The sequence below is a fragment of the Pleurodeles waltl genome, chromosome 2_2, assembly GCF_031143425.1.
Source record: "Pleurodeles waltl isolate 20211129_DDA chromosome 2_2, aPleWal1.hap1.20221129, whole genome shotgun sequence".
Taxonomy (NCBI): domain Eukaryota; kingdom Metazoa; phylum Chordata; class Amphibia; order Caudata; family Salamandridae; genus Pleurodeles; species Pleurodeles waltl.
This window is the reverse complement of record NC_090439.1, coordinates 881,822,590-881,843,044: the sequence shown is the minus strand read 5'-3', so window position 1 is coordinate 881,843,044 and position 20,455 is coordinate 881,822,590.

Below are 20,455 nucleotides of genomic sequence, written 5' to 3'. Positions count from 1 at the left end.
TGCTCTTTATTAAGTTTTGATGTAAGGAAAGAGGGGGCACCTGCTATAAATGATTGTCAGTGAGGTTTGCATGTAAACTGTCATCTACTTTAACCGTAAAGGGGTACATTCTTCTATGTGGAATATTTGCATTTGGAAATAATTCTAACACACAATCATATTCTCAGTATGATAGTAATGTATCTACCTCTTTTTAAAAAACACAGTCCTAAATTCCTGATAAACTTCAGGAATGCACTCCAGTTTTTCAGCATCTTTCTCAGAAGAAAAGCTAATGGCTGAGTGAATCCTAAACCAATACTTACAACATAGTGTTTCGTACCAAAGTCTGACACAAAAGTAGTTTCTTTTCTTTTCCAGTCAATGAAGTGGTTGCGTAGAGGAACCGTAAAATAATAGGAAAATTGGGGATTGGATGAAATTACATTTTATGGACACTAGATGAACCCTAATGGTAGATATCACCATATCTTGGGCTTCCCACCTGATATTACGGAACAACCATTGATTCTCTTTATTGCTTCAATCCCGTATTCTTTTTGACATTGGATTTTTTGCTTCAGAAAGGTTTGATCCAGGAAATGTCTGAATGCCGTGTTGTTAAGGAGGACTAAGGCTGTTGAGGGACTCTTGGGTGCAGCTAATTTGACTGCCAGGTGAAAATGAGACTTTTCTTTGACAATCTCTTCTTCAGTTCTGTGTTTGAGAGGTGTTTGCTTTCAGTGCCAAACAGAATTACTTCTTGACAAATTAGAGCAATTATGAATGAAATGCCCAGGATCTCGACAGTCCAACTATGGTCTTATTTCCTCTTATCATCTATTTCACCTGCTGAAAGAGGTTACCTTACATTTCCTAATCTTGCTTCAGTTTTGTCTTCTGTTAGGGCTTTCTATGGAGAGATCATTATGGAAGACGATGAGACATACATCTTCTTTCCTTCTTTCTAAAATGCTAGTGAGTGTCTATCTGGAAGGTAGGTTCAATAAGAGCACTAGTGGTGGTGGGAATATTTACCACTGGAGCTAAAGGTTCCTTCAGTTCCTCTTTTATTCTTTGGCAAAAAGCTGCAACAGTAAATTCGTCTTTCCAAGCCATCTCTGCCACCAACCTTTGGAAATTAATAGGTTCTTCTGATATGTCTTCTAGAATTTTTATTGATTTGTCTGATGGTATTGTTTTTATTGTGTCTTTTATGGTTTGATACCAAATAAAGATTGGCCTTGACTTAACTTGAATAATATAATTAACAGGATGCCGAGAACCCTGAAGGAGATTAAGAATACCAACATGTTAGAATTCATTGATGTATCTCTTGATAAACATTGCCCTGATTTTTTAAATAAATCTATCACAGTTCATGCACTCTGGGGCTCTGATTGTTTATGAAGAAAATTGCCCACAATAACACATATTTAGTCATATAGGATAATAAGAAGAAATCTTAGTATGGCCAGTTATAAAACAGGGGCTCCTGCCAGGAAGCACAGATTGCACTGAACCAGGAAAGACTGAAAGAGATATTGTCTACAAACTTGTCTGGGGGAGCCAGGTTGCTAAGAAAAGGGTCACAGACCTGATCATCTGTGAAATGTTCTGATTTGTCTCTGCCCCCTTTGGGAGGTCATTTCTTCACTAAGAGCAGACCCTGTAGTGGTTGAGGATTTATTCAATAGAAGAATGTAATTAATTTTCTTCTGGAAGAAAGTCTTTCCCTACTTAGCTATTTCCATGTCTTCCTGTTGTTCTGCAATTGTCTGCATCACTGTTTGTAACACATCAATATCCAGATTCATACTGGCTGTGTGGGGTTTAGCAAGCAATCAGGTACAAGCTGGTGGCAGTGGAAACCAATGTTGTCCCAATTGTACCTCCTGTGGTGTGTTCCTATCCATATATGGGTTGAAGATTGAAGTGCATGGATAGACCCAAGGCGGAAATGAGTAGGGGAAGAGAAGGAGAGAACACAGCAAACACTGCCATCTCCCAGGCCTGGCAAAAACCCTCTACGAGCTTGGCAGCAGTTTCAAAGACTATTAAGGTTACCTTTAACATATGCCATATTTTCAAATATTGAGTCCTAGTAAATTGTAACTAGGAGATTATGAATATGGAAAAGATAACATGCAGCTTACCAGTTTCTTAATGAAGTGGGCTGTAGCTAGAGAGCTACCTTGCTCCACTGCTTTTGGCTAGCTTTGTGCTATATAGAAGATACATATATACATACATACTACATACATACACCTTGGAATGACTAACCCAGGATCCAAAAATGAAGGCCAGTAAAGTCTGATAAGGGATAAAGGAAAGCAAGTACAATTAGTTACAAATAATAACTAACTACATAAAATAGAGGAGGCTCTGATCTAAGGGGACTGAAGAAGGCGTAAACAAGCAAAGGTGAGGCCAAACAGGTGTGATCTAGGAACAGCAGCGAGAATCCATACAACAGCAAAAGTTGCAAGGTGATGAGCTACTAGCGGGAGTGAAACTTATGATGACCCTTCTCCTGGCTTCCTAAAGCCCTGTCTTCTCCTGTCCCCAGCTGCCCCTGTTCTGTCTGACATTTTACTAACTATGGCTAGTGTGGTGCTGTGTGATGCTTGTATATTTTCTTGTATTCAAGTGCCTGATATTTCTTGTTGTAAGGGAGTGCATGTGTGCCCTAATGTTCTTCACAACCTAACCAACAGATCTTCACCAGCCCACTAACAACAGTGTTCCCCATTTGCCTAACTGGTGTGTGCATCCAGAGTCTATCAAAACCGAAGGCAGTTTGTTTATTTTGGGTTTGCAGGAAGCACTGTACATAGGACTGCATTACATGCATCATACCTGAGATTGTTAGGCCGTCTATGTTCACTGTCACTCTGCATTCTATTTAAGTGTGGAGAGGGAACTACTCTCTAAAATATGAGTTCCATTAACATGGATAGGTACCATGCATAGGCCCCTTGGAGAACCTTTTATAAAGTGTGTTGTAGGCATCCACGAACTACTAAAATAGATTGCAACTATTTGCAGATCTACATAAAGGGGGTCATTCTGACCCCGGCGGGCGGCGGGAGCCGCCCACATGGAGGGAACCGGCGAATGACCGCACCGCGGTCAAAAGACCGCAGCGGCCATTCTGGCTTTCCCGCTGGGCCGGCGGGCGACCGCCAGAAGGCCGCCCGCCGGCCCAGCGGGAAACCCCCTCAACAATGAAGCCGTCTCCAAATGGAGCCGGCGGAGTTGTAGGGGTGCGACGGGTGCAGTGGCACCCGTCGCGATTTTCAGTGTCTGCAGAGCAGACACTGAAAATCTTTATGGGGTCCTGTTAGGGGGCCCCTGCACTGCCCATGCCAATGGCATGGGCAGTGCAGGGGCCCCCAGGGGCCCCAAGACACCCGTTCCCGCCATCCTGTTCCTGGCAGTAAAAACCACCAGGAACAGGATGGCGGAAAGGGGGTCGGAATCCCCATGGCGGCGCTGCTGGAGGATTCCCTGGGCCAGGGGTAAACCGGCGGGAAACCGCTGGTTGCCCTTTTCTGACCGCGGCTTTACCGCCTCGGTCAGAATGGCCCAGGAAGCACCGCCAGCCTGTTGGCGGTGCTTCCGCGGTCCCCGGCCCTGGCGGTCATGGACCGCCAGGGTCGGAATGACCCCCAAAGTGTTTTTCATACTAGTATTGAGTACAATCTCCTCCTGAATCATGACCCCAACAAACAGTTTGGGGAAGTTTGCAAAAATTCTGGAAGTGTGCCGAGGTTATGCAAGGTTCCTAGATTCAAAAGGGTAGAAAAGCTGAGCAAAGAGAGCGGTATGGGGCGAATTGACAGGTGTGAGGAAAAGACAACAATGTACTAGATGGTGATAATGAGACAGAAGAAGATGGTAGGTTTTATTATCATTAGAGTTTTTTAGGGAAGAGGGTGCAGAAGACCTAGAGAGAAAGACGCAATGAGAAATGATAGACAAAAGTATAGCGGATGGTTAGAGCAAGGAAGATTCTCGATCAATATTACTGAAAAAAGCATTGGCACACTCGCCTATAACACCTATTGGCTCTGCCAGTATTTTGAGCCATGCTCTAAACCATCATAACTGCTGCAAGACTAAACAAATGTGATGATGTGTGCACCTAAAAAAGGAAAACGTTTATTTTTTAAATTTACTGATCTACGATGAACTGGTATTTTAAAAAAATAGTAGCACAAACGCACTTTTTTTAAACGGAAATTTAAACAGATTAGCTGATGTATGGAAAGCGAATTGGCTAAAGCAACACAGCTGATGTGGGTGTGGGAGAAGTAACATGAGGGTGTGGGAGAATCAACATGAGGGTGGAAACAAGGGTGAAAGAGTAATGTGGAGAGGCTTGGGTGAAACATACACAGGCGAGGAAGAGCAACACATGAACAGGTGGGGGAGAGAAGCACATGGGTTAGCAAGAGAGAGAAACATGGAGGGGGGAGTAAAGTTCATGAGGTAGTTGAAAAACACATGCACTGATACAGTGTTTAAATATAAAGAGTGGGTTCCTAAAAGTGAGTAGAGGAAGCATAGAAGCCAACTTATCAAATAAACGGTAAAAAAGCTATGATCCATAGGAGGGCCAAACACAAGATCGACAGCTTGAAACACGGAAAGCCATCCAATAGAAAGCAAGCAAATAAGAGTGACGGTAAAGTCAACCAATAGTAAGCACTGGGCAGGCTGCAGGTCACTGTATGTTCTTAGTAAGCCCACAATACGTATTTCACAATAGGCAGCTTGCTCTATCTAATAGGCTCTGTAGGAAGCTGGCTCTGTATATACTATATCAAAGTGAGATACAGTGGTTCCCCAGAGGCTTAACAGGGGCTGAAGTAGATAATACTAATGCTCTCTTTTGTGGTAGTGTGGTTGAGCAGTTATGCTTATCAGAGGGTACTGCAAAGCATTTGCTGTACACACACAGACAATAGAAGAAGCACACACTCAATGACTTAACTCCAGACCAAGGTCCCCAGCACCAGTGTTCTTTCCCAAAATCTGTACCTTTGTTTCAACAACTGGCACACCCTTGGCACACAGTTAAGTCCCTTGTAAAAGGTACCCATGGTACCAAGGGCCCGGTGGCCAAGGAAAGTCCCCAAGGGCTGCAGCATGTATTATGCCACCCTAGAGGACCCCTCACCAAGCCCATGTACACTGCCCTTGCAACTTGTGTGCGCTGGTGAGGAGAAAAAGACAACGTCGACATGGCACCCCTCTCAGGGTGCCAGGTGCCATACCCACAAACCACTGCCTGTGGCATAGGTAAGACACCACTCTAGCAGGCCTTACAGCCCTAAGGCACTATACCACAGGTGAGGGCATAACTGCATGAGCATTGTACCCCCATAGTGTCTTAGTCTATTCTTAGACATTGTAAGTGCAGTGTAGCCCTATTGAGTATATGGTCTGGGAGTCTGTCATTATGAACTTGCAGCTCCATAATGGCTTCACTGAATACTGGGAAGTTTGGTATCAAGCATCTCAGCACAATAAACTCCCACTGATGCCAGTGTGGGATTTATTGAAAAATGCACACTGGGGGCATCTTAGAGATGCCCCCATGCATGTTAGCCCAACTGCTAGTGTAGGATTGACCGGTCTGTGCCAGCCTGCCACTTTCAGACCAGCCTTTGTGCTCTCAGTGGTCAGAAACAAAGCCTGTCCTGGGTGGAGGTGCTTCACACCTCCCCCCTACAAGAACTGTAACACCTGTTGGTGAGCCTCAAAGGCTTGAGCCTCGGATTACAGTGCCCCAGGGCACTCCAGCTAGTAAAGTTGTCCGCCCCCTGGAGAAATCCCCACTTCTGGTGGCAAGTCTAGCGGGAAAATAGGGAAAGCAGGGAGGAGTGTCTGCCCCACACAGGACCACCCCTAAGGTGTCCAGAGCTGAGGTGACCCCCCTCCCGGCAGAATCCTCCTTCTTGGTTGGGAGGACAGGGATCAATAGGATTGGGTTTGTGCCCCCCTCACCAGAGGGAGTGGGCACAAGGAAGGTGTAGCCACCCTCAGGGACAGTAGCCATTGGCTACTGCCCTGCCCTTTGACCCCTAAAACGCCCTAAATCTAGGATTTAAGGGCCTCGCTGAATCCAGCTCACCAGATTCCTGGCGACCTAACAAGAAGAAGAAGGGCTGCTTAGCTGAAACCCCAGCAGAGAAGAAGGAAGACAACCACTGATTTGGTCCCAGCTCTACCGGCCTGTCTCCTGCTTCAAAGAACCTGCACAAGAACAGCGACACATCCAGTGGGACCAGCGACCTCTTTCAAGCTCCAGAGGACTGCCCTGCACCCAAAAGGACCAATAACGCCCGTGGACAGCAGCCCTATCCTAGTAGAAATAACAACTAAGGACTATAGCCCCACTCCAAATGTGTGAGTCCTGACCACTCTGCACCTGATGCCCACTGCATGTGTCCAGGTGGCCCAACCAGCTAGAGAGGCGATTCAGAGCAAGTGCCCTCCCTGGGTTGACCTCTCCACTACTCTGCGATAACGCCAGCAGAGTGAATCCCAAGGACCCCCCTTACTGCGAAAGCTCAGGATGAAGCTATCCGATGCCTAAAAGACCACTGCACACACAGCCCCCAGGCCTTGGAGAGCCCGGCTTCCGGTGCAGCAACATTCAGCAGGCAGTCCTCCTGTCCAGCTTGTGGTTTGCCAGAGACGACCCCCTGGACCTCGTCTGCAGTCTCTGAGTGACCCCTGGGGTCCCCTCATGGAGAATTATTGGAGACTCGACGCCTTGTTTGCATCTTCCACCCGGCCGCCCCAGTGCTGCGGAGGGTGTATGTTTGGTGCCTGTTTGTGGCCTCCTCAGTGCTCCTCTACATCCCCAGTTCTGTCCTCCAAAGTCGCGTGTACTTACCTGCAGGCAGGCCTGATTCCAAGTGTCCCCTGTCTCCATAGGAGCCGATGTTAAGTTTGCCTCACCTTTGACCCCTGCGCCCAGCTGGCCCCGTGCTGCTGGTGGTGAATGTTTGGGGTTAACTTGAACCCCAACCTGTGGACTTCCTAACCCCCGGAGACTGGAGCTGCGAGTGTTGTTCTTACCTGCAAATCGATCTAACTTTTCTTTCCCCCAGGAACTGTTTCTGAAAATTGCAGTGTCAACTTTTAAAACAGATAATTGCCAATATTTCAAAAACTGTATGACTTATCGATTTCAAAGTGCTATTGATATATGTGTGAAATGCGAATTTATTGAAGTACTTACCTGCAACTTGAATCTTGAGGTTGTAAAATAAATTAAGAAAATGTATTTTTGCTATATAAAACCATTCGTCTGGAGTTAAGTCATTGAGCGTGTGCTTCTTCTATTGTCTTTGTGTGTACAACAAATGCTTTGCACTACCTTTTGATAAGCCTAACTGCTCGACCACACTACAACAAAAGAGAGCATTAGTATTTTCTACTTTAGCCTCTGTTAAGCCTCTGAGCAACTACTGGACTCTGTGCACACTATATCTCATTTTGATATAGTATATACAGAGCCAGCTTCCTACCTTGGTGGCCCAGAGGTGGGGTCTACGACTTTGCATTTGCGGGACTACTCAGCCAATACCTGATCACACAACTAAATTCCAAAATTGCCTTTAGAAACTGGTTCAGAAAGACAGCAAACGGGGCAAAAGTCTACAGGCTTCAGTCACCAGTGCAGGTTAGATCACCATACATATATATATTAATAATATATATAGATATATATATATAAACAAACAGATAATGTGTGTGTGTGTGTGTGTGTATGTATATATATATATATATATATATACATACACACACACACACACACATTATCTGTTTGTATATAAATGTATATATTTAACTATATACGTGTTTGTATAAAGTACATATTTTATATATTTTCTGTAAAGTATTATGTGTATGAGAATTCATATATATTATGATTGATGATTATGATTAGGGCGGATCGCCAACAGCTACTCATAAAAAAAAAATTACGTTTTCTTTTTTTACCCAGAAAACTTAAGACTAGGGTATTTTACTACATTCGAGTAAATCACCAAGCCCCACAGTGACTTGCCTACTAGAGAAGAGACCCTGGCTGAGTGGGCGTGGATCGCAGCACAAAATTCTGGGGCTTCCATACTCTCAGCGTTGCACCACGCCTCCTCCCTGAGTGACATCAGCGCTGGCAGGATTCACTGGGCGGAAGGGATTGCCAGGACATGTGTTAGTGTGAGTTGGCATGGGCATCAGATTAAGTTTCCATCCCGAGAAGGGCGCACCCTCCTGCCCGTGGCTGAGTCATGTCGAAGCGTCTAAAAGTATTTTCAGGTTAGCAGAGGCTGCAGCGTGCCGCGCCCAGACTCCGGCAGAGACACTTAAAAAAAAAAAATAGAACGCGGTTTAACGTACCATCTGCCTATACTTTCTAAAGAAACGCAAGAAAACGTTTACCCAGCTGATTTGTTCCACAACTTTTGAGGTAGCATCAAAACAACACGCCTGACCCAATAAAAAAACTACAAATAAATAAATTCAGTACTTGTAGAATAAACGTGTGTTATTTAGCACAGTAAGGGGTTTGTCAGTGATTTGTAACAAGCTCAGTGCCAGCGAACAAACTGACAGCAGCCAGCAAGGGGCATTCGCAGTGTGCTCCAGAGTTTGTAGCAACTGTAGAAGGAAAACTGCGAACTATCGAAAGCTGCCTCGTGCACAGGCTGTAAAAAAGTGTCTGTCTCCTTAGAACACGTCAGGCCGCGGGACAGTAGTGGATTAAGTTAAAGGAAAGAGCTAACCGCAGACATTAGCCCATCGTTTCCTGGATGTCGGTGTAGTAGTCGAAGTGCAACTGTGGAACGCCTCCGCCTAGTGTGCTCTGCCGTGTACCCTGCCTGCACCACGTGCTCCCTGTCCTGTACCCTACCTTCACCTCGTGTGCTCTGCCGTGTACCCTGCCTGCACCACCTGCTCCCTCTCCTGTACTCTACCTTCACCTCGTGTGCTCTGCCGTGTACCCTGCCTGCACCACGTGCTCCCTGTCCTGTACCCTACCTTCACCTCGTGTGCTCTGCCGTGTACCCTGCCTGCACCACCTGCTCCCTCTCCTGTACTCTACCTTCACCTCGTGTGCTCTGCCGTGTACCCTGCCTGCACCACCTGCTCCCAGGCCTGTACCCTACCTTCACCTCGTGTGCTCAGCCGTGTACCCTGCCTGCACCACCTGCTCCCTGTCCTGTACTCTACCTTCACCTCGTGTGCTCTGCCGTGTACCCTGCCTGCACCACCTGCTCCCAGGCCTGTACCCTACCTTCACCTCGTGTGCTCTGCCGTGTATCCTACCTGCACCACCTGCTCCCTGTCCTGTACTCTACCTTCACCTCGTGTGCTCTGCCGAGTTACCCTGCCTGCACCACGTGCTCCCTGACCTGTACCCTACTTTAACCTCGTGTGCTCTGCCGTGTCCCCTGCCTGCACCACGTCCTTCCTGTACCCTACCTTCACCTCGTGTGCTCTGCCGTGTACCCTGCCTGCACCACGTGCTTCCTGTCCTGTACACTGCCTAGCCCCAGCAGTCTTTGGCAGTGAAGCGATTGGAGGGGCAGCTTTGATAATCAGTGCTTTAAATGGGCCGGTACTCTCCGGTACTGAGTACCGGCACTTTTTTATTTTGAGAGGGAGAGTACCGGCATATCTCAAGAAAAACGTAATACTTTTAATTGGAGAGTACCGGCACTTCTCAGAAACAAGCAGGTACTCTGGTACAGAGTACCTGCACTTCTATTTTTCCATTTAAAGCACTGATTCTTGCTACAGATGTATATTAGAGAGAGTAGGTGCTGCTCAACAAAACAAGAAAAACTGGAACTTTCCCTTCTCCTGGGATCAGATGTAATTTGTTACGTTTGTTCTTTAGTTATTTTGCAACGTTTGATTTCTCCAGTAGCCGATTTTCATTGTGCACTTAAACGATCTTTCTCTGCGGCGAGTAAATGATTGGCAAGGTATATAAAAAAAAAAAAACAGTAGCAATGTCTCTTTTATGTGAAATAGTTGACGGGCAAATGTTATCTTCAGCATGGTGAATGGTGACTGCACATGAAAGCAGGCACCAAGCCACAATTCTGGGAAAAGAGAACAATGCGTCTCAACTAAGCAGAAAATAACTATTTTTAGATCTGCTATGTTGGTGCAACTGAGACCAATGAGAGAGCACGTTAAGCGAATGGAAAGTGATGTACTAGAATTCCACAAAAAATTAAAATACATTGTTTTGTGACAAGGTCACATGGTCCTTATTTAGTTAAAAATGCCACTTTAGCCATGACTTCGCCAGTTTTACTATGCAGGGATGGCACCGATTTTAAGGTAATCTAACACGCACGACACTCTAATCGATACATCCATATAGTGACGTGTGGTATAAATTTATTACGTGGCGTGCCTGATTTGGTCTGTGAAAGAACTGCAGAAATGGACTTTCATGTGAAAAGGCTGCACAGAGTGGAACCATTAAAAAGCTCTTACACCAGAAATGCTGCAGTACTTGCACGTTCTCAGTGGGCACAAAAGAAGAGTATGCATAAAATACTCCTGTTATTCACATTAATTTCTGCACACCATGTGCAGGGCACAAGCAATCATATCCACGTAATACATTGCGTACCCTGAAAGCTGTTTACATGCGTGTGCCGGAAGCCCTGTGTAACCTGGAAACTGTTTACATGCGTGTGCCAGAAGCCCACTCTGCAGTACCCAGAGAACAGACAGGCAAGGCACAATCTATAGTGCAAAAGGAGTTTAGTAATGTGCAAAATGTAATTTTGCTGTCACAAACCTTGTGATTTTGCAGGGTTTTCAACCCAAAAGTACTTTAGTATATCCGGGCTGTGGTCCCTAAGGCCGGGGTTAACCTATTGGGAATTGTTTCGGCATCTTCAGCTACTCCCATGATCTTTCCAGTTTCTAATCTTGTAGTATCAGCTTTTCCAGTTCACAGTTAAAAGGGAAGTGGTATGTATGTATGTATATGACATTCCTATAGCACAAACCTCGCCAAGAGGCATTGGGGCCAGACAGTAGACTACAATGTATGAAGTTTGCTGTGTACCTGTGCCTTTGGTTCTAACTTTCTCAGTGGCTCTGGGAGAAAGCCAAAGCAACTCAGAGGTCTGCAACCTAGGTACTTCACAATCCGCAAAAGAGTCCCAAAGATAGCGTCACCCCAAAAAAACACACCACTCAAAATGAAGAGGTAAGTAATAATGATGGTTTCAGGGTGCCAAGAGAGAGTTCCCAGTGGCATGAGTCTCACAACCTGATTCACAAAACAAAACTTACTCACAAACTACTTGCCGAGTTTTAGGGTTCAAGACTGCCTATACTTATGCATGTAGAGTTCTCTGCAGTAGGGACAGAGAACTCCACACACATGAGTATAGCGAGTGCATAGTCTTAAAAAACTCTGCACGTAGTTTGTAAACTGCATTTTGTAGTATTGTGTGTTCTGTGAATCAGACTCTCGGTGTCCAGTGAGCAGGCCAAACTTCAGAGGCCCGTAGCTTGGAACTGGGCAGCTTGGTATGGAATTGTCAGTTAGAGGAGACATCCGCATCACCTGGGACACCAGTTGGCTGTACCAGCTCAAGGGCGTAGGAGACACTATCTTTCTGAGCGGTGCACAGACACCCTTTGGGAAGATGAGCCAGGGCCCTTCTTTGAAAACATTTTTCCTTATATATAACAATAAAAACATAGCCACCAAATCATTACCAACACACCCTAAAGGGTTACCAATGAGCCGAAAGACTTCAACAATACATCAATTAAATAATGAACCCCCTACCCTTAAAGTGCAAGCGTGCCCTAATTCACAGACCCAGTCGCCCTAAGACGCTTGGCAGATAGTCAAAATAAAATTTCAAGTAATGCGCAATTCGGCCTAACCGGAATAGGGCAAGAGCCCATTAACTAGTGCGTGCAGTGCCCCGAAGAAATTTGGCCCATGCAGCCTTGATAAATTTGACCGCCAAAACATTTAGCATTGTATTCCTGGGGACCAATAGCGCTATTACTGCCTGACGACAGGAACGGACACCCAGTTCATTCCACTTAGTTCGCAGCAATCTTCTTCTCTCCTGAAGCAATGATGGGCACAAGCAAACCACATGTTCAAGGGATTCCTCCCCTATACCACAACCCCGACATGTGACTCCCTCCCCTGCCACTAGACACCAAGACGGAACGTTTAAAGAAGCACCAGTCACCCATCCTCAATGTCATAAATTTTTCCTTTCAGGTGGATGGAATAGGTGCAAGAAAGATAGCCCAGAGGGTAACCTGGGCGGAATGAGTTAATCACTGACCAGGCATGCTTCCGATTAGCTAAAAGAGCTCGGTCTCTATGATAAGACCGGAGCTGAGCACTCTTTTTAATACACAACTTAAATGCTGCTAGTGAAAGATTAGCAGCTCAACGTCCATCGGCTTCCAGTAACTGTTTACATTTACCCAAAAAGCGGTGATGTGATCTTTACTATCCTGTATACTTAGTTCCCGCCATAATACTGACTCTAAGCTGCTAGCCTTTGCCCTACGCAGTTTATGACAGAGTTTCAAGAAAACCCCAGCCCCCACAGCTTGCTGGTCCAAAAGCCCAAATTGCAACCTCACTTGTGTAGGCGCTGCAATTTGCGGTAGGTGGAGGACTCTCTAATAGATCCTAGTGACCAGCCGATTTAGTAGCCCAGTGCCAATATCCATCATTGCTTCTCAACCATAAGACAGTGAGGGGATAATCTGTAGATTTGTAACCTTGAAAAGGGGGAGCAAACTAGGCCCGCTCAATGTTCTAGATAACTTAGCAAAAGAAACCTGAAAGGCAAGCGCTTTAGCTTCCATCTCCTTCCTTTGGACAATAAAGCTGCCTCTGGCATCAGGGTGCACTCCCAAATATTTATATGATAAGTTAAAGGACAGTTTATTAGCCTTATAAAACCAACTGATGCTTGTCTGCCTTCTCCTACCAAATGAAACCATTTTTGTCTTAAGCAGATTTACCTCAAGGACATTCTCAGCTGTATATGATGCCAGTTTGTCGAGCAACCGTTGAAGGCCAACCCTCGTATAACACAGCATTGCCTGGTCGTCTGCATACAACAGATGACTTATTAGCAAACCACCAATTTTGGGGGAATGTGAATTGACCAAATCGAGGGCAGATGATAGGTCAGGTATATAAATTAAACAGTAAGGGAGCAAAGACACATCCCTTCTTTACCCCACAGTACGTTGGAATTTTTCTAGAGACGGAACAACCGTCTCCTAATATGATGCAAATCCAGGTGGCAGTAGGCAGTTCAATAGTAGCCCCGACAGAACCAAGGGAGGAATACCCCACCATTGTAATTTAGATCAAAGAGCACCACCAAATCGAATGCTGCTCTAAAATCGACAAAACAACAATGCATCACCAAAGGCGAAATCCGTCCCTTGTCTATCAAAATGGACAATGCTAAAAGATTCATGGATGTACCACCAGTGGCTGAAAACCCTGTTTGAAAAATGGGAATTATACTATTCTGGTCAGCCCAGGAACGAAGATCCTCTAGAGGGTGGCTAGAGTGATACTTGGCCTCATTATCGAGGAGAGCTGTTAACCTAAAATTGGCTGGATCTGACCTTGAGCCACTTTTATAAATTGGATGGATGATGGCACCTCGCCACGAAACGGGAATCCTCGCAGTGAATAGACATTGGTCAAACAGGCTTGCAAAATGGTCCGCTCAAAAAGGGGCGTCCTGTTTGAACACAGCCTGCGGGATACCGTTGGGCCCAGGGGCACCGTCCTGTCTTGCCCTTTCAATTATATGGCAAAGATGCATCAGGGAAAAAAATCCAACAGCGAGGGCAGGGGCCGCACGGCCAACCACCTGCAAATACTGATTATCCTGAGGTACAACTGGCCCATTTCCGCCTCATCCCCACTCAGTACATTCCCGGTCACTAGCAGCAAAATGGTTCGTCAAGAAAATAACCCAATCATTCTCCGCAATATTGTCAGAGCCAGACTTCCGCTGAATCCCTGTCAAATCGTTTACTAGGCTCCAAAACTTCTGTCGGTTCAAATCTTTTCTTGCACTGAGGAGTTTCTCCCAGAACACATTTGAACACCTCTGTTTTTCGAAAGAAATTGCCTTCATGTACTGTTTCTGAGCCTCTTTAAGTTTAGTAGTCAGTACCTCAGAATTGGGGTGTTTCCTGAATGCCCTGGCAGCTCTGTTCCGGGCTTTCTTTAAATTAACCATCCCCCAGAGATCACAGTGGAGGGACGGGAAACAGGGTTGCGCACGGGTCGCTGATATTTATAGAGTAAAAAAAGGATAAACGTGTCCCACTGCTCAACCAAAAAACGATGGTCAGCATCAATCGGGCTAAAAGAATTTGGCACACTCCTCCTTTATGATTGCTGCTAAGGAGGAGCTCCTTCGGATGAGCTTCAAGGTCTCATAACACACGCCACCTCCCACTGACCGTATTTTAGCATGTGTGTCAAAACTTGATCTCATTTAGCATGTGGATAATCGCCTACTAAGTCACCCAGCAACTGAAATAGCTGGGTCAGCTTCCCTCTTTTCTCCCATGTGCCGGGTGCTATATAAACATTAATCATAATAAGTATTTGCTGTGAATTCCCCCTGCTAATCTTGATCCCCTGAACCCGATTCTCCTCCCATTCCAGTTGCATAATGTGCCCTATAAGCTTGACAGCAACATAAATAGTTACACCCCCCACCCCTTAGCTCAGCCACTTTTCTTTTCTCGTGGAGTGGATTTCCAGTAATCCTGGAACCCCAACAATGGGTTCTTGTTCTCCGCCCAGGTTTCCTGCAAAGCAATTTTGGCATAATCATTGAGAAAAGATATTAAGTCAGTGGATTCAAGGTTACGTGCCAACGCGTTGATGTTCCAGGAGCACAGAGACAGCCCCTCACACCCTCTCCCTGTAGGATCCATTTGTGTTGTTCATGCGACTGGCCTTTGTGACAGAACTGACGGCAGCCAGTCCCAGTCAGCCAGCAGTGGACTACTCGTACCAGACATCCCTACAATATTGGGGGGGCTGGAGCTGCTCTGGGCTCCCTTTAAAATTGAAAACGTCTTTCGCACTGTTGTTGATTTGTGGCTTGAGGCAGCTGACAAAAGCACAGGATAGCCAGGAGAACTATACAGAGAGATCGTAATACCCCAGAAATCGAAGATGTCCTTTTTATCACAAAGTGCCTGCGCCAAGTCAGCTGTAGCCAATGTCATCAGGGTAGTTTCCTCCAACCGCATCCCCATCTGTGGTAAAAATTCGATTGATATAACATCCCAAGAACCAATAGCATTCAATTCAGGAATGGCCTTAAAAAGTTTAAAGATGTTTCCTCTATTTAAGATATGTGTAAACCCTTTGATTGGTACTCGGTATGAGGAGCAATTTTGTAAAGGTGCGATCGGATGTACCTCTTGGAGAGCAAATGGGGAGTTTTGAATAAGAGTGGGCATCCAGACCAGAGGAGATCATTATTGACTCTAGCTTCAACCCCCGTGCCTCAACTATTTGATTTTGACTGTGTGTTGACACGGCCGTCGGATGACGACCAAGGCTCTTTTGGAAAGGGCCTACCGGAGCAGTAACTGACAACCCAGCAAAATCTGCATCCTCTGGGCGCAGAACTCATTGCGGGCCCGGAGTGCTGCTGAACTTTCCAGGTCCGACCCCTTTTGATCTTGAGGGGATGCTCCATCCATCTCACCGTGAATAGTTGCCTGTACTGCTTGAGCTGGCTCACTCGCCTCAGTGCAGCTGACTAACATGGTCCCAGTGCTGGGCAGGGAGATCACGGTGCTCATAGCCGGCAACTCACACAGGTCTTGTTACGATGATTGATGCCCTTTAACTGCTAGAACAACGGACTGAGCACTCCTCCTTTTGTTTAGTTGCTTATGAAGCTTTTTTCCCCTTTTGCTCAAGCAGGATGAAGCCCTGGACCCATATCAGGACATGATACTTTCCCCCTCTCATTTGTAAGCATAGATCTGAAATCGAGTGGGGGGATTTGGCCCACACCTGCCAACCCAGTCATTGACTGAACCAAGGCCACGCGGTTGGGCCGTTCAGGAGCCTTGGAATCGTCTGGCAGGCTTGATATAGTATTTGATGAAGTTGTTGCTTCATCAAGAGTCTTACATTTGGTTTTATACCCAGTTGCCTCGGTCCAAAACTCAAGGGGTCAACGGGATACCGTCCTCTCCTTGATTGTGCTCTAACGATTAACTGATTTAAGGAATCAAGTTTATGGTTGATCCCCGCTACGTAGGTGGCTAATGTATTGAATAAGTCAACTTGAACATCTAACTTGTCTGAGTGAGTTCAGGGCCAAAACTGTGGACTGCAGGGTTTGGAGGAGCTGCGACCAAGCAGAGCCACATGTGGCAGCTGGCGGGGAGAGAGACGGATTAGATTGAATTTCTACATCTTCCGGAACATCTGAATGAAGACAGGAGAGATCCAGGAGTGATTGGTCATTGAGCTCTTGTCTTTTATAATCCACGCCAGGACTGTCACTACCAACCCTGCTCATGAATTTCGAGGGAAGCATAGGAAGAATATTACCAGTTGGAATTCGAGTCCATTGGGCAGCCGGAGGATTGGTCGTCAGTGCCGCACCTTGGTCTAATGGATGAACCGGACTGGATAGGCCCTGCCCTGATGTTCCAATTACGCCACCTGCAGACCATCCCAGTCCATGGTGTCTGAAAAAACTGTGACAGGGAGTTGCTGTTAGTAGTGATTCACCATTCTGCTGATCAATAGTTGTCTGTTTACACAAGACGGCCTCTACCCCTAATCCCACCTCAATGGGACATGCAGGACTCGTTGGGGTGTCAGAAATGAACAGCCGCCTGGGGCTATGGACTACAGTATGTATTTCCAGCAAGCGGGGCACCGAAGTTGCCTTATCGTCTGATTTCTGAACAGTGTCTGTGGTCGGAAGGAAATGGCTACCCATCACACAACCCTCTATTGCTGCTACAGGGGTTTCTTTTTGAAGTACTCCAGCAACGAGGGTTTACGTTGTTTCAATGCACTGCCTTGTGGCGATATGGCAGTCATATCCTGATGGAATAATGCCTCCGCATGCTGTTTAAGCTGGGGGGGTGTTGCCATAATAGAGTGATGGATATGTGACCCACCCATGGGAGTTATAGCACTTAGTGCTGGACCACCACCCTGGCCTCCACTGCTGCTGTTCTTAAGCCTCCTAGCTGCAACAGGTTTCTTTCTTATTTTTCCTGACCTCATTACAAGTTCAAGGTACTTTTTTGGATAGCTGGGGATCATTTGGTTGTCTTTTTCCCTTTTTCCCTTTTGTACACCACTTTTGCCACTGTACAAGTTGCAGATCACAAGTCACAATCACACTTCGAGCACTGAACAAAAGGTGCCTCTCAGCACCAGTACACGAGCATGCAAGAGCACGAGAGTTCACTGGGCTCGCAGTAATCCATGGCCCTTGAGAAACAGGGGGTGGGGGAAGGGGAGCCTTGACAGGTCGTTATGGCAGCATTAAAGCAACTGTTTGAGGCAACTATTTGAGGTAATGAAAACAATGAGGGTAGGCAGGCAGTGATACCAAATAATGGCAGGGATGATACCAGTGGCAGCTCAGCTCAATATGCACAATATGCCCAAAGTGCCCCCGGAAAATTCAGAGCCCAGTTCACCCAACACACCTGGCTCACTGTCTGTCCCACCGGGGGGTAGAGGGACAACAATCCCTGAGACTGATTATGTAGCCTCTCCTGCGGATTAGGGTGACCACCTGGCATTGAGGCAAATTCTGGACAGGACTGTAAAAAATTCAGGACAAAGGGTCCAAATTCAGGACAAAAATTCAGGACAGAGGGTCACAATTCAGAACAAAAATTCAAGAACAAACGTCAGTTTTACAGACACACGCAAGAGAGGCATGCCTCACTATGTTGTCAGTGCATTTATTTACTCTTTTTGAACATAGCACTATTTATTCACTGTGGTCTTTTTGTGATTGCCTCCTGGTATGCTACATTCAGGTGTAGTCTACTCTGCAATCTATGCCACTGCACCACTCTACACTACTGCTCTCTCTGCCACTCTATTGTATGCCACTCTACTCCACTGCACTCTATGCCACTCTACTCTGTCCCACGCCACTCCATGCCACTGCACTCTAAACCACTGCACTCTACGCTAACACACTCTAAACAACTGCACTGTACCCCACTGCTCTGTACTTTGCACCACTGGGCTCTACGCCACTGCTCCTATGCCACTCTACTCCACTCCACACAACTATGCCACTAACTTTAAGCCATGCTGAACAGCAGCTACTCTGGTGTATCACATGGCTAATGGCTAAAACACATTAGCAAAGACAGTAACTCTTTCGTAGACGAGACCTATTGGCTTTGCCAATGTTTGTTAGTACTATGAGGTACCGAGATCCTGAAAGAAATGTGAAAAATACAATTACATCATAATAAAGGCTGCTAAAAAATGCACAAATACATTTCGGTTAAATAAAAAAAAGCGCTTCTCAAATACAGATTTGAATAATATACAGTGTATACCTAGTACTAAAAAATCTTATAATACTCCATTAAAACCACACACTCCACAGCTCACCTTGGAACACCATTACAGTTCCTCTCTAAAAGAAATATCTTTGCCACCAGAATACTTCAAGTGACTCCTTTTAGCAAAGTCAATGCAGGTTTTCAAGCCCCTTTGCATTTGCAGATTTACCAGTTGCCCACATTTGCATGTCTTTAGGGAAGGAGACACCATAGCAAGAGGGTCTGTTTCTTCTCTGTCTGCCCCTCCCTCCCTCAGAGCACACGAGACTCCCTACCTTTGAAACCTGCTGGGGAAACTAATCTGCCCGTAATTTCGCTCTACTTTCCCTTGTCCTTTTGGTGAAAGGCTAAAATTACGGACAAATGCCGTCCGTTAAGCCTTCCATCACGGACAACGGACAGCAGGGCGAAATTACGGGCAGTCCGTAAAATTTACGGATGGGTGGTCACCCTTCTGCCGATACGAGGCCAGGGCCAGGATGCCACCCTGCCTTCTCACCTTCTCGCCCTCTCTTCTTCACGGCACGTCTCGCGGTGGTCTCGCAAGGATTCCGCGACTTCCTGATTCTGTGACTTCCTGATTCCACCTTCTTTGACTCTGTAAATCTGGCAACAGATATCATGAAAACTATGCTAAAGGCTTTTTAAAATTAAAAAAAAAGAAATTGAACATTTCTTAGTGTGTCAGTTAAGTGCTTATGACTATATCACTGAACCTATTTATTGAGAGTAATATTTTCTTTGAAAAAAATAATAAGCATTTAAGAATACCCCATGCCCTGACGACGTTGCAGCGAGTTATCCAAAATTCATAAGATTTTCATTTTTTATATGGCCTATATTGTTATTACATGTCAAGCAAGGTATTTTATATTAAATATACAGAACTGATATTTTTGATTTTCCATTGTAATACACAGCAGCGTTATCATGCGCTAAAACTGAGCAGACACGCTGCTTTTTCCTGACTCACGGATTCCTGGAGAGTACAGGCTGGATCTATTTTGGCCACCTACAAAGAGTCATCCTAATTACGGATACACTCGATGCACACAGTCTATACTGACTTGGAAGCTTCTTTCCTTGGATTACAAGGGACGGCTTCATTCTCTGCTGGATTACTCTTTCCTTTTTGCCTTGAAAAAGTCAGTGTGGACGAAACACGTGTTGGCTGTTTCTATAACTCAGATATGCCTTTCCTAACATGTGGACATGAATATCATTGAGCACTTTTTGGATTTTCCCAGCACAAAGGATTAAAGCATTTCTTGCAAATTTGTTCATCTCGGACTGATTATTCTGGAGTGCCCTTGTTGCTCTTTTTTCTTGCATATATATATACATGTATACAGTACCACCCCCATCTTGGGAATCCGTAGCTTCAGTTACAAAACAATGATACATTAGAGTACGAATCGTAATTTGGAAGGGCCACCCACAACATGCCCCTTCCAAATTGTGAATTGTAACTCATTTGTAAACCCATCTACCAATTCAGAAATCATTTTTTGAATCGATAAATGGGTTTAGTAAATCCAGAAATGCTTTATAGAAGTCACAAACCCCCTGATTTATTGAATAGGAGGATTTGCAACCATTAAAAATATTCGAGAGGTACATAAGACATTACGCAGCCTGTGCATGCCATCACCATCTCAGATCTAATTTGAAACACTTCTTGTTTTGTCTACCTATGTATAATATTTCCATTCTCTATCTCTAATTCTTTGAACAGCAACTGCTAGTGCCTTCAGTTTGCTCAGCAATGTTGAGGTGTAGTAGGTGGAGTGAAAAGACAAGT